Genomic DNA, 13,345 nt, shown 5'->3' with positions numbered 1-13,345 from the left:
ACTCAACCCCTCAGATAAACGCTGTAAAAATAAATAAATAAAAACTGTTCCAAAACAGCCAATTTTTTGGTCACCTTGCCCCATAAAGTGTAATAATGAATTATCAAAAAAATCATTTGTACCCAAAAATGGTACCAATAAAAACCTCAACTCTTTCTGCAAAAAACGAGCCCCTGCACAAGACGATCAGCAGAAAAATAAAAAACATATGGCGTTGAGAAAATGGACACACAAAAACATAATTTCTTTTTCAAAAATACTTCATTATGTACAACTGAAACAAACCAACAAAGAAAGTAGACATATTTGATATCATTGTGTCCGTAACAACCTGCTCTATAAAAATAGCACATGATCTACCTTGTCAGATGAATCTTGTAAAAAAAAAAAATAATAAACAGTGCCAAAACAGCCATTTTTCGGTTACCTTGCCTCACAAAAAACTTAATATAGAGCAATTAAAAAATCATATGTACCCCAAAATAGTACCAATAAAACTGGCACCTTATCCCCTAGTTTCCAAAATAGGGTCACTTTTTGGGAGTTTCTACTGTAAGGGTGCATCAGGGGGGCTTTAAATGGGACAAGGCATCTAAAACCAGTCCAGCAAAATCTGCCTTCCAAAAACCATACGGCGTTCCTTTCCTTCTGCGCCCTGCCATGTGCCCTTACATCAGTTTACGACCACATGTGGGGCGTTTCTGGAAACCGCAGAATCAGGGTAATAAATATTGACTTTTGTTTGGCTGTTAACCCTCAATGTGTTAAAGAAAAAAAAATTATAAAATGGAAAATCTGCCAAAAAAGTCAAATTTAGAAATGTCATCTTCATTTTCCTTTAATTCTTGTGGAACACCTAAAGGGTTAACAAAGTTTGTAAAATCAGTTTTGAGTTACTTGAGGGGTGTAGTTTCTACAATGGGGTCATTTATGGGGGGTTTCCACTTTGTAAGCCCCACAAAGTGACTTTAGACCTGAACTGGTCCTTAAAAAGTGGGTTTTGGAAAATTTTCTTAAAAAATTTTAACTGCTTCTAAACTTGTAAGCCTTCCAACGCCCTAAAAAAATAAAATTACATTTCCAAAATGATGCCAACATAGAGTAGACATATGGGAAATGTTAAGTAATGAATATTTTATTAGGTATGACTTTCTGTTTTAGAAGCAGAGAAATGTAAATTTAGAAAATTGTGAATTTTTCAGAATTTTTGGTAAATTTGGGATTTTTTCATAAATAAAAGGTGAAATATATTGACTCAAATTTTTGACTATCATGAAGTACAATATTTCACGAGAAAACATTCTCAGAATGGCTTGGATAAATAAAAGTGTTCCAAAGCTATTACAACATAAAGTGACGCATGTCAGATTTGTAAATTTTGACCTGGACACTGGGGCATCAATGACCCTTGGTCATGAAAGGGTTAACAAGTGGGAGGCACATATGCAAACTGTTGTAATTCCTGCACCGTTCACCTGATTTGGATGTAAATACCCTCAAATTAAAGCTGACAGTCTGCAGGTAAAGCACATCTTGTTCGTTTCATTTCAAATCCATTGTGGTGGTGTATAGAGCCAAAAATGTTCGAATTGTGTTGATGTCCCAATATTTATGGACCTGACTGTATATACACACACATTACTCAGAAAAAGTTAGGGATATTTGGCTTGTGGGTGAAATTTGAGGATGAACTTAAGATGCCCTCTGACCTTTGCAGGTGAACTTAATGTTTTTGCACAACTTGCTGTTCTCTAACAAGAAGCTTAATGGAAAAATTCACAACAGATGATTGATCCATGAATCGCCCAATAAATTTCCTGGTTAGAATTGATATCTAAACAGTGCTCCTCATCATCGTGTTCACATTTTGACATCAAGAGACCAAGACGACACCTAACAATTGATCAGAAGTACCTTACCATTGCGAGGCTTCAAGCAGGAGGTTCTCAGACGCAAGTGGCCACTGAGCTTAGAGCGTCTCAGAGAGTCATCAGCAGGTTGTATGAGAGATACAGAGAGACTGGAAGAGTCACAGAAAGGCAGAGAAGTGGACGTCCTTTGGCCACATCCCACACGGATGACCGCTTTATTGTGAACAATGCCCTGCGGAACCGGATGATTAATGCCACACAACTCCAGGCATATTTAAGGGAGGTGAAAGGCACCCAAGTGTCACGCCAGACCAATCCAAACTGTTTACATCAGCGTGGTCTGTGTGCTAGACGACCTGCAAGGGTACCTGACCACACCACCGGGCACAGGGCCAGGGTGCATCTACGCAGGACGAGGGTGGGCCTCAGTGCTTTTCACTGATAAAAGTCAATTCACGCTGCTGAGCAGAAATGATGGCCGCCAATGATGTTGGAGACATCTAGAAGAGAGGTATGCATCAGCCACTGTTGTCACCAGATGAGCCTTTGGTGGTGGTGGTGTTAGTACAGAACTGCCTTACACTTTGTGAATGGTCCAGTGACAAGCGCATACTACTAGAAGAACATCATTAATCCAGTGATTGTGCCTCTGCATGAAGAACACAGGCCCAATTTCATCTTCATGGACGACAATGCGCCAGCTCATCGAGGTGGCATCATTAGGGAACGGCTGCTGAAGACTGGGGGACCTCAAATGGAGTGGCCTGCACTTTCTCCAGACCTGAATCCCATTGAAAACCTATGGAATCAGCTGAGTCGTCGTGTAGAGGCTCATAACTCTGTACCCCAGGACCTCAATGACCTGAGGGCCGCCCTTCAAGAAGAGAGGGATGCCATGCCTCAGCAGACAATAAGTCGCCTTGTCAAGCTGTAATTGATGCTCAAGGCCACGTGACAAGTTATTGAGACACTGACATTTTGTGGGGGTGCACCCAGCACTGGGGTCGGCATTTGTTTCTATAAATTGTTTGTTTTGAGAAAATCACTTTTGCTGCTTCTACTTAAATGCCCGACTTTCATGATATATCACTGGAGCCGTAACAGTTCTCCATAAACTTCACCCGAAAGCCAAATATCCCTAACTTTCTGATAGTAGTGTATATAACCTAGGTAGTGATATCAATGGTCAACGTCAGGGTGGTTTTTCTTGCATGTCCACCACACCTAAGTAAATTTCTGCGCTGCTCTTCATTCATATATCTACCTGAAAGAAACCAGGGTTATGCAGTACTCACAATGTTGTGTGTATACGGGATAACTATTTCTCTTCATGTGGATATCTGAACGAAGACAGTTTTTGTGTATACTGATTGTTTGAAAAGGACCTACTTCAACTGGTCTGTGCAGCGTTTTTCTCTTAAACATTGAAATAAGGGCTATTGGTATTTATTTGCATTACCGAATAAATTCCTGACAATCCTGTTGTAACAGCGGCTGCTGGGCGCCGCTGTTCCCCTGCTTACAGTCGCGGTCCCGGGCGCAGTGTTCAGCGGTGATCACCGCTGCCGTCCTGGGCTCTGTCTGTGTGGGTGCTGTTGTTCTGGGATCCACTCCACAGTTTGCTCTCAGCCCTGGCCACAGCATGCTTTCTGTTTGTTTCCTGCAGCACTTCCTTAAGAGCCGGCGCGCGCGTCACTTCCTGGGTTATATGGGTTAGGTCATGTGACCTCGCTGACCTATCCTAGCACTCCTGCGCATATATAAGTGGCTCAGCCCCCTTCCCAGATGCCTAGTGTCAAGGTCCTTGCGTCCTGCTAAGGTTCCTGTTTTCCGCTAGTGTTCCTGACTCGTATCTGTATTCCTGGTCTCTGCTACCTGCAGGGCCGGTACAAGGCAGGGGCCGAAGGAGCGGGTGCCCTGGGCGCTACCATTTGCGGACAGGAGGGGGGCGCAGGTGAAGTGCCAGCCACGGCCCCCCCTACATCATGCTGTGCCCCCCCATGTGCCCCCCCAACTAAAATGACCCCCCCCCCCCCCCCCCCCCCCAAGTGAGCAGCCGCCGGGCACAGGGAGATGAGCGCTTCCATTGCGCTCATCTCCATTGTAAACTGTCTGTGCCAGCGGAGGTGCAGGGGAGGGAGAGGCGTGTCCCTTCCCTTTCCTCTGATAGGCTGCAGGCAGGCACCGAAGTGGAGGAGAGGCCCCGCCCCCTAATTACTCCTGTTTACCTTTCTAAAGCTAAAGGACCTTTGATGATGTCATCACAGGTCCTGTAAGGGAACTGCACAGTGTAAAGTGTAGTTCCCAGGTTAGAACAGTGCATCTGCCAGGACCTGTGATGACATCATCTTCAACATCACAGGTCCTGCAGAATCTAGCAAAGGAACTGCACCAAAAATGGTGTAGTTCCTAGGTTTCAAAGGTACATCTGCCAGGACCTGTGATGACATCATCACAGGTCCTTCAACCCCTAACAGCAAGTATTAAAAGTTCACAAGCAGCTCTGTATTGATCCATACAGACTGGAATGGAGAGGTAAGAGGAGGTCCTCCACTTTTCATCATTTACCCCCCCCCCCCTCCATGCCCTGTTTTTACTCATTGCTCACTCATGTATACTACTTCAGACAGTTACCACTACCTCATGTACCTCACAGTGACTATAATGCATAACTGACCACATATTTCTATAAACACTGCATCTACAGTATTATACCTTCTATGTGTCACATCAATACACTGCTCTGTATATATATATATATATATATATATATATATATATATATATATACACACACATACATGCACACACACTGCATATATTACACAGTATTATACATGCAATATGTACAGATATATAGTATATACCGCAGTGCACTGATATGTGAGGTATGAGGTATAATAGATGCAGTGTGTACAGATATATAGTATATACAGCAGTGTACTGATATGTGAGGTACGAGGTGTCAATACACTGCTGTATTTACTATATACCTGTACACACTGCATCTATTATACCTCGTACCTCACATATTACACTACTGTATATACTGTATACACTGCATATATTATACCCCGTACCTCACATATCAGTACACTGCTGTATATACTATATACCTGTACACACTGCATCTATTATACCCTGTACCTCACATATCAGAACACTAGGGAATATACTATATACCTGTACACACTGCATCTATTATACCGCGTACCTCACATAACTGTACACTGCTGTATATAATATACATCTGCATCTATTATACCTCTTTTGTGTGCCAGGGCTGTTTTGTAATCCCATTCCGGCCCTGATGGCATAAATTATAAAATGCAGCAGCAAGAATAGTTCATGGAACAAAGGGAGGGGCTATAAAAGGGGAATGGGGGCCCAATTTAGATTCCTGCTATGGGGCCCAGTGATTTTTATGTACGCCCCTGGCTGCAGGCACTAGGCCGGCAGCCTATCAGAGGCCGGCGCAATGACGTCATCGTGCCGCCTGAGCCTTACATTACAGCGTGGGACACAGGAAGAGGCTGCATCGCATCGCTGACACTTAGGTAAGTATAAGTGTTTTTTTTTTGTTTGTTTTTTACAATAGTGTTACTGGCACATTGGGGGGGCTTATTACAAAACTGGCACATGATGATGGGGGGGACTTTATACTGGCACATGATGATGGGGGGGAACTTTATAGTGTCTGTGACTTTCAAAGTCCCACAGTCCTTTGTTCTATTGCTTTAAGTATATTCTTGTTTTAAAACAACATTGATTCTTTCTTAAAAACGGGGGGGGGGGGGGGGCGCGCGCAGTTTGCCATCTTCGCCCTGGGCACCAAATGGCCTTGTCCCAGCCCTGGCTACCTGTGTTAGATCCCTATATGCTTGCCTTGACTCTCCTGTTGCCGACCCGGATTGCCTGACCTGTACCTGTGCCACCTGCCCTGACCTTTTGCCTATCTGACTACGCCTCTGCCTCCTCCTTCGGTCCTGCACCTCTGGTAACTTTCTCTGGTACCTCCTGGACCAGCTGCCTCGTGTGCCTATCCTCCTCAAGAGGTAGTGACCTGGTGTTCCCCTCGGGAAAGTCTATCCCCACCGTCAGGGGTACTGTGAAGATCCAGGGGTTCACTTAGACAACGCCCTTAGAGGAGGTAGAACATGTGGCTCAGTGGGTTCACACTCGCTGGTTCGTGACACCTGTGCTTTCCCCAGAGGGGGCGTTATTCAGGAAATTCTGGTGTGGTTGTTGAACTAGATACAGATCTATGGAATTATTTATAAATTCCTCCTATGGAGTTCGGTGTGCCACGCTATTGTGATGGGAGTACACAGGGAGCTGATCTGTACCACCCTCAAAACCAGTTCCATTAGTAAAAAGCTGCTGCATATGCGAGTCTGTGTTGTATTGTACCTGGGCGGTTAAATATATTTTGGTTGTAAAGTATATTGAATGCAAAAACGAGATTTTTGTATAACTTACCAGTAAAATCTCTTTCTCGCTCTTCCTTGGGGGACACAGGAAACCTTGGGTATAGTTCATCTCCATAGGAGGCGTGACACTAAGTGAAAGACTGTTAAGCCCCTCCTCCAGCAGCTATACCCTCAGCCTGGAGCGAGCGACTACCAGTTATGTGCCCAAGTAGTTAAAACAAAGGCAAGGATCAACCAAAATAACACCAACAAGTCAAAACACCCGTCAGGGCAACCAAAACAATGGGTGGGTGCTGTGTCCCCCAAGGAAGAGCGAGAAAGAGATTTTACTGGTAAGTTATACAAAAATCTTGTTTTCTCGCCCAATTCCTTGGGGGACACAGGAAACCTTGGGACGTTCAAAAGCAGTCCAAAAATAGGGAGGGACCACAAACCCAAGATGCATTAAAACACCATAGGCATTAAGGCACCGCCGCCTGCAAGACCAGGCGGCCCAAAGCAGCATCCGCCGATGCATAAGTGTTCACCCTGTAGAACTTGGTGAAAGTGTGCAAAGAAGACCAGGTGGCCGCCTTACACAATTGTTCAGCCGAAGCTCGATTTCGCTGAGCCCAGGAAGCCCCGACCGCTCTGGTAGAATGAGCGGTAACACCAAAGGGCAGCTCCCTGCCCTTAGCACGGTAAGCCTCAGCAATAGCCATCTTGATGAAGCAGGCAATAACCACTTTAGATGCCGCCAGCCCCCTGCGCGGACCCTCCGGAACGACAAATAGAGAATCCGAGCGCCGAAAGGGTCTAGTTACATCCAAGTAGATCCTCAGAGCCCTAACAACATCCAGACGGTGAAGATCCCGTTCCCGAGGATGAGACGGGGACGGGCACAGAGAAGGAAGGACAATATCTTCATTTAGGTGAAAAGCGGACACCACCTTCGGAAGGAAATCCAGAACCGGGCGGAGAACCACCTTGTCCTGGTGAAAAACCAAGAGGGGTTCTACGCAAGAAAGTGCCGCCAATTCAGATACACGCCGAAGAGACGTGATGGCAACGAGGAAAAAAACTTTGCAAGACAACAAGCGAAGGGAAACCCTACGCAGAGGCTCGAAAGGAGAAGATTGGAGAGCCGTTAGCAGAACATTAAGATCCCAAGATGGAACGGAAGCGCGATACGGGGGAGCATAGTGAGCAACCCCCTGAAGAAAGGTCTTAACTGGACCGAGCGGAGCCAGAGGGCGCTGGAAGAGGATCGAAAGCGCTGAGATCTGACCCTTTAGGGTACTGAGACCCAAACCCAAGTCCAGACCAGACTGCAAGAAGGATAAAATCGTGGGGAGAGAAAACCGAAGGGGATGAACATCCAAGGTCTCACAGAAGTTCAAATAGGCCCGCCAGGTTCGGTAATAAATCCTGGACGATGCCGGTTTTCGCGCACGAATCATGGTACGGACCACGTCAGCAGAAAACCCCCGCCGCGTTAGGACTGCGGTTTCAATAGCCACGCCGCTAAACGTAGCGACCCTAAATGCTGGTGGAAGATCGGCCCTTGAGAGAGGAGATCTTCTCTTAGAGGCAGAGGCAAGGGAGCGTCTGCCAGGAGCAGCATAAGGTCGGCGTACCAAGGACGACGAGGCCAATCCGGGGCTATTAGGATCGCAGGCGTGCCTTCCGCCGCGATCTTCCGAAGGACTCGTGGAAGAAGAGGCAGGGGCGGAAAAACGTAGAGGAGAGAGAACCCTGTCCAGGGAAGGACGAGCGCGTCCGCGCCGTAAGCGTTCGGATCCTTGGCTCTGGCCATGAAGGTGGGAAGCTTGTGGTTGAATCTGGAGGCCATGAGATCCACGTCCGGACGACCCCAACGAAGGCAAAGCGACTCGAAGACGTCGGGGTGCAGAGACCACTCGCCCGGGTCGATCGTCGTCCGGCTGAGGAAATCCGCCGCCCAATTGTACACCCCCGGGATGTAAATGGCCGAAAGGGCTGGAACATGAACTTCCGCCCAGCGAAGGATTAGAGACACCTCCCTCATCGCCGCCGCGCTGCGAGTGCCCCCCTGATGATTTATGTATGCCACAGCCGTGGCATTGTCCGATTGGACACGAACAGGGTGACCTTGAAGCAGCGAAGTCCAATGCCGGAGTGAGAGGAGAACCGCCCTCAGCTCCAGAACGTTGATCGGCAGTTTGGACTCCGATGGAGACCAAGTGCCTTGTACGGACCGAGGAGGAAACACCCCCCCCCCCAACCCCGCAGACTGGCATCGGTGGTAATCACCCACCAAGTTATCGGCAAGAAGGACTTCCCCTGGAGAGGGGTCCGCAACCACCAGAGGAGCGAACCTGGGGGGGGAAGGGGAAAATGCCGATCCAGACTCTCCTGGGACTTGTCCCAGGCGGACAGAATGGCAGTCTGAAAGGTGCGGGAGTGATACTGCGCGTAGGGGATTGCTTCGAAACAGGACACCATTTGTCCCAAGACCCGCATGCTGAACCGGAAAGAAGGATGGCGGTGGGTCAGAAGGCTCCGAACAGACCGATGAAGGAGCTGGCGCTTTTCTGACGGAAGCCGAACCTCCGCTGCCTCTGTATCCAGCAGCATCCCCAGAAAGATTAGTTGCTTGGATAGAACAAGAGAGGATTTGGGAAGATTGATAATCCAACCGAACCCGCGTAAGGTTTGTAGCGAGAGGTCCACACTGGCAGATGTCAGTGACAGAGAGGGTGCCTTGATAAGGAGATCGTCCAAATATGGAAGAAGAAAAACTCCCCTGGAACGAAGTAAGGCGAGGACAGGGTCTAGGACCTTTGTGAAAACGCGAGGGGCCGTCGCCAGCCCGAAGGGGAGGGCAATGAACTGGTAGTGGTCGGACCCCACTGCAAAGCGCAGAAAACACTGATGACACCGAGCGATTGGAATATGAAGGTAGGCGTCCTGGATGTCGATAGAGGCCAGGAACTCCCCTTTTTCCAGAGAGGCCACCACCGACCTGAGAGACTCCATCCGGAACCGCTGAAGACGAAGGAAACGGTTTAACCGTTTTAGATCCAGAATGGGACAAACCGAGCCTTCTTTTTTGGGGACCACAAAAAGGTTTGAATAGAACCCCTTGAATCTTTCTTCCATAGGAACCGGAGCGATGACCCCTTTGTCCAGAAGGGTACGAGTGGCAGTAAAGAAATCGGCCGCCCCTTGGGGATCCCGGGAAACCCGGGAGCGAAAGAACCGAACTGGGGGGAGGGACGCAAACTCGAGTTTGTACCCGGAAGACAACACCTCGAGAGCCCAGGCGTCGGAGACGTGCGCCTGCCAGAAGTCCCTGAACAGGAGGAGACGTCCCCCCACCCGGGCGGGTGGGGGCGCACCTTCAGGTGCGCCCCCACCCGGGCGGGTGGGGGCGCACCTTCAGGTGGGGTTCTGCTTGGTTGCGGGAGGGCGAGCAGGCTTGACTTGCGCCAGGAGGGCTGGGTCCGAAAAAAAAGTTTTCTACGTCTGTCTTGGACAGGGTTAGAGGATGGACCTGAAGTGGTGCGAGGTGTGGGAACCCTGCGGGAAGACCTGAAGCGAGAAAAGGTGGGACGGCCTCGAGTGGTGCTCCTAGTCCTGGATTGGGGAAGATGTGTACTCTTCCCTCCCGTGGCTTCGGAGATGATTTCATCCAAGCGGGTCCCGAACAATCGAGAACCAGTGAAGGGAAGGCCAGTAAGAGACCGCTTTGACGTGGCGTCCGCCGTCCAAACCTTTAACCAAAGCTCCCTCCTAGCCGAAACGGCCAGGGCAGACGAATGGGCTATGAGAGCCCCCGCATCCAGGGATGCCTCACAGACAAATTTTCCGGCTTGAACGATAAGTTGGGCTAGAGCACGGAGGTCCTGAATAGGGACGTCGGATTCAAGCTCCTGAAACCGCTTTTCCAGCCCAAGCGGAGGCAAAGACCGGCCTGAGGGCGGAACCGGAGGCTGCAAAGATACCTTTGTAATGGCCTCTATCCGGCGATCTTCAGTGGATTGTAAGGAAGAACCATCTGCAACGGGAATAGCCGTGCTTTTGGACAAACGGGCCACAGGGGGGTCGACTTTAGGTGGTGACGCCCAGTTTGTAATGCAATCCGCTGGGAATGGATAACAGATATCCAACTTCTTAGGCGGGGTAAAACGGGCATCAGGACGGGCCCAGGCCTTAGAAACCACCGACGAGAAGTCAGCGTGGAGGGGAAAAACCGCAGACGCCTGTTTTTGGCGAAAAAAGGAAACACTGTTTTTTTCAGAATTAGGAGGGTCATCGTGAATCTTAAAGGTATCACGGATATTGTTAATAAGATGGCCCACGGCAGAAGCCAGCTTTGAAGGCAAGGCCGAGTCCATATCCCAATCAGAATCTGCTAGTTCCCCTTCAGAGGGCATATCCTGTAATGAGGAAGGGCCCGACTGAGGGCGCACCCTTGGGGGTGATACCGAAGCATCCGAGGATGATAGGTGCTCCGCCCTGGACCGCTTCTGGGGTTGACGGGCTCTGGAGGTGTCGCCTGGAGAGAGAGACTCAGACGGGTCAGCTAAGGTAGCGGACCCGGATGGCCCAGCAGGGGAATTATCCGGCTGCGGTAAGGGCAATGCATCTGCAAGGCGGCCCACAACGTTAGTGAGACTGACCACAGCCTGGGAAAGGGATCTAGCCCAGTCAGGGGGATCCAAGAGGCCAGGGGGTGACACAGCAGATGGCGGACCCTGTAATGGGGCTTTGCAAGCCGAGCAATGCGGGTCAGGCTGCCCTTGAGGAAGGGGCGCCTTACATGCGGTGCAGGTATGATACCAAGGACCAGCAGGCACTGAGGGGTCAGACATGTTGGCTGGAAGTAATATACAAAACGTCCAGGCCAGAGGGCTGCAGTGCTAGAAGGGGTCAACAGTCCTACCAGGTCACAGTGGGAGCAGACGGCACAGCAGCGGCAACAGCAGCGGCAAAACGGCAGCGGCAACACCTGAGGTAAAAATGATCCGTCCTGAGAGCAGGCAGGCACGAAGAGGAGGCGGGGCTAGTGAGGAGCGGGAAGAAGAGACGTCCGCCCCTTGACTGAAGTCTAACATGCACAGGGGAAGCGGAACGAAGCTCCGCCCACCGATGAAACTTTTCGCGCGCGCGATTCAAAAAAATACATGCCGCCGAAAACCCCACAGAATATTGTCCCCCTTCCACCTCCATATAAGCGGAGGCGAACGCACACCGGTGGCCGGACAAGAGCGTGCGCTTGTCAGAATGTCAGCCGGCAGTTGAACACAGCCGCAGTACTAGCCGAGATAACGAAAGGCGGCCCCACGGCCGCCGCACCTGAGGTAAACTGCGCTGTAACCCTCCCCCTCGAGCACCGCTCAGCTCTGCCCCACACACAAAGGAGCCGCAGGACTCACAGCTATGAGAGCTGTATATTGTAATCGACAATGAAGGTCAGGCAGAGGGGACAGCAGGATCAGGGCCCTAACGGGGGGGGGGGGGGGGGGGGGGGGTAGGAACGGCTGCACAGCCACCTCACCATTCGACGTTTTCACCCTCTGTCCATCCAGCAGGGACGCCCCTTCAGCCACTGGCACCGAAGTGGCAGGGAGCTGGAGAGGGGCTTGCAGGTGGGCGACCCTTGTGCTGGCGGGATACAGGGGAGCTGGGCTGCCCTGGTCCTCCTTTTCTTCTGTGGGGGAGGCAGCAGTGCGGATAGCCGGCACTGGCGCAGCTCAACCCCGGGAAAACAGAGAGGTCTATTGCGACTCTGTTGTCCCTGTTGAAAAAAAGCAAAAAAATTGAAAATATAAAATAAAATCTTTAGCAAAGACAGCTCTGCAGTGCAGAGAGTGTCTTGCCTCCTTGACACTAAGCAAAAAACTGGAAGTCTCTCTCTCCAGGCTGAGGGTATAGCTGCTGGAGGAGGGGCTTAACAGTCTTTCACTTAGTGTCACGCCTCCTATGGAGATGAGCTATACCCAAGGTTTCCTGTGTCCCCCAAGGAATTGGGCGAGAAAAGGGTATCTCCCAAAGAACCATCTCGCTATTGCCCCCTTGTGGAAGTATATTGTGTAACATGGGTATTGTGTCATGGTATATATGTGTACATATATTAACTATATACTGTACTTTAGAACAAAGAAGAGGAGAGCGCGATGTGCAGGCCCGGATGAAGGTATGAGGATAGCGGGGTGAGGAGAGTCTCTCACCTGATTGAGTTGTGCTGGGGGCACAACTACCAAAAAACACACAAGTGCTGGGGGCACAACTACCAAAAACACACATCAAGTGCTGAGATCCTCGCTGCTGCACGTCCTCCTACCTGTGTCAGATAGAAGGCTCTCAGCTGCAGATTCAGAAGATAAAACAATGGATGTTTTTTCTGCCGGCGCTGCAAGGATCACAAAAAGGCGCTTGTAAGCGAGAAGAGGATTGCTTTATTGATGTCAAACGCCTTTCAGGGTTGGCCCGACCCCGAAACGCATTTTACATCAAAAAAGCAATGATCTTCTAGATTACAAGCGCCTTTTTCGTGATTCTTGCAGCGCCAGCAGAAAAAAACTCCATTGTTTTATCTTCTCAATTTGCAACATACTGTATATATAATTACCTATTTTATATTGGGAAGGGCTTGTTTTGTAGTTGAATGTACTGTACATTGTATTACACTAATTTCATATGGACTCATGTATTATTGTATATATTTTATACTGCTTTCATATATAATTAGCTGGTTTTTGGTATTACTAAAATATATTTTATTATTAAAACACCGTGTTGTGAATCTCCATTAGTTACCCTGGGCTCCAGGTATTAGTTATAAATATCAATAATCGGCAGCTCTCCAGCCCTGTAACTGCTGATAGTTAGATATATAGATAGATAGAAATAGAGAGAGAGATATACAGTACAGACCAAAAGTTTGGACACACCTTCTCATTCAAAGAGTTTTCTTTATTTTCATGACTATGAAGACATCAAAACTATTAATTAACACATGTGGAATTATATACATAACAAACAAGTGTGAAACAACTGAAAATAGGTCATATTCTAGGT

At 48.9% G+C, this 13,345-nt stretch overlaps 1 protein-coding gene across 3 annotated transcripts in view; it reads right to left on the bottom strand.

The window, feature by feature from the left end:
- WDHD1 (WD repeat and HMG-box DNA binding protein 1) overlaps window positions 1–13,345 on the bottom strand; it is a 153,218-nt gene that overhangs the window by 35,124 nt on the left and 104,749 nt on the right. The window lies entirely within an intron of this gene.

The sequence above is a fragment of the Bufo bufo genome, chromosome 11 (assembly GCF_905171765.1).
Source record: "Bufo bufo chromosome 11, aBufBuf1.1, whole genome shotgun sequence".
In the NCBI taxonomy this organism is placed as follows: Eukaryota; Metazoa; Chordata; class Amphibia; order Anura; family Bufonidae; genus Bufo; species Bufo bufo.
This window is presented reverse-complemented; position numbering and strand designations above follow the sequence as displayed.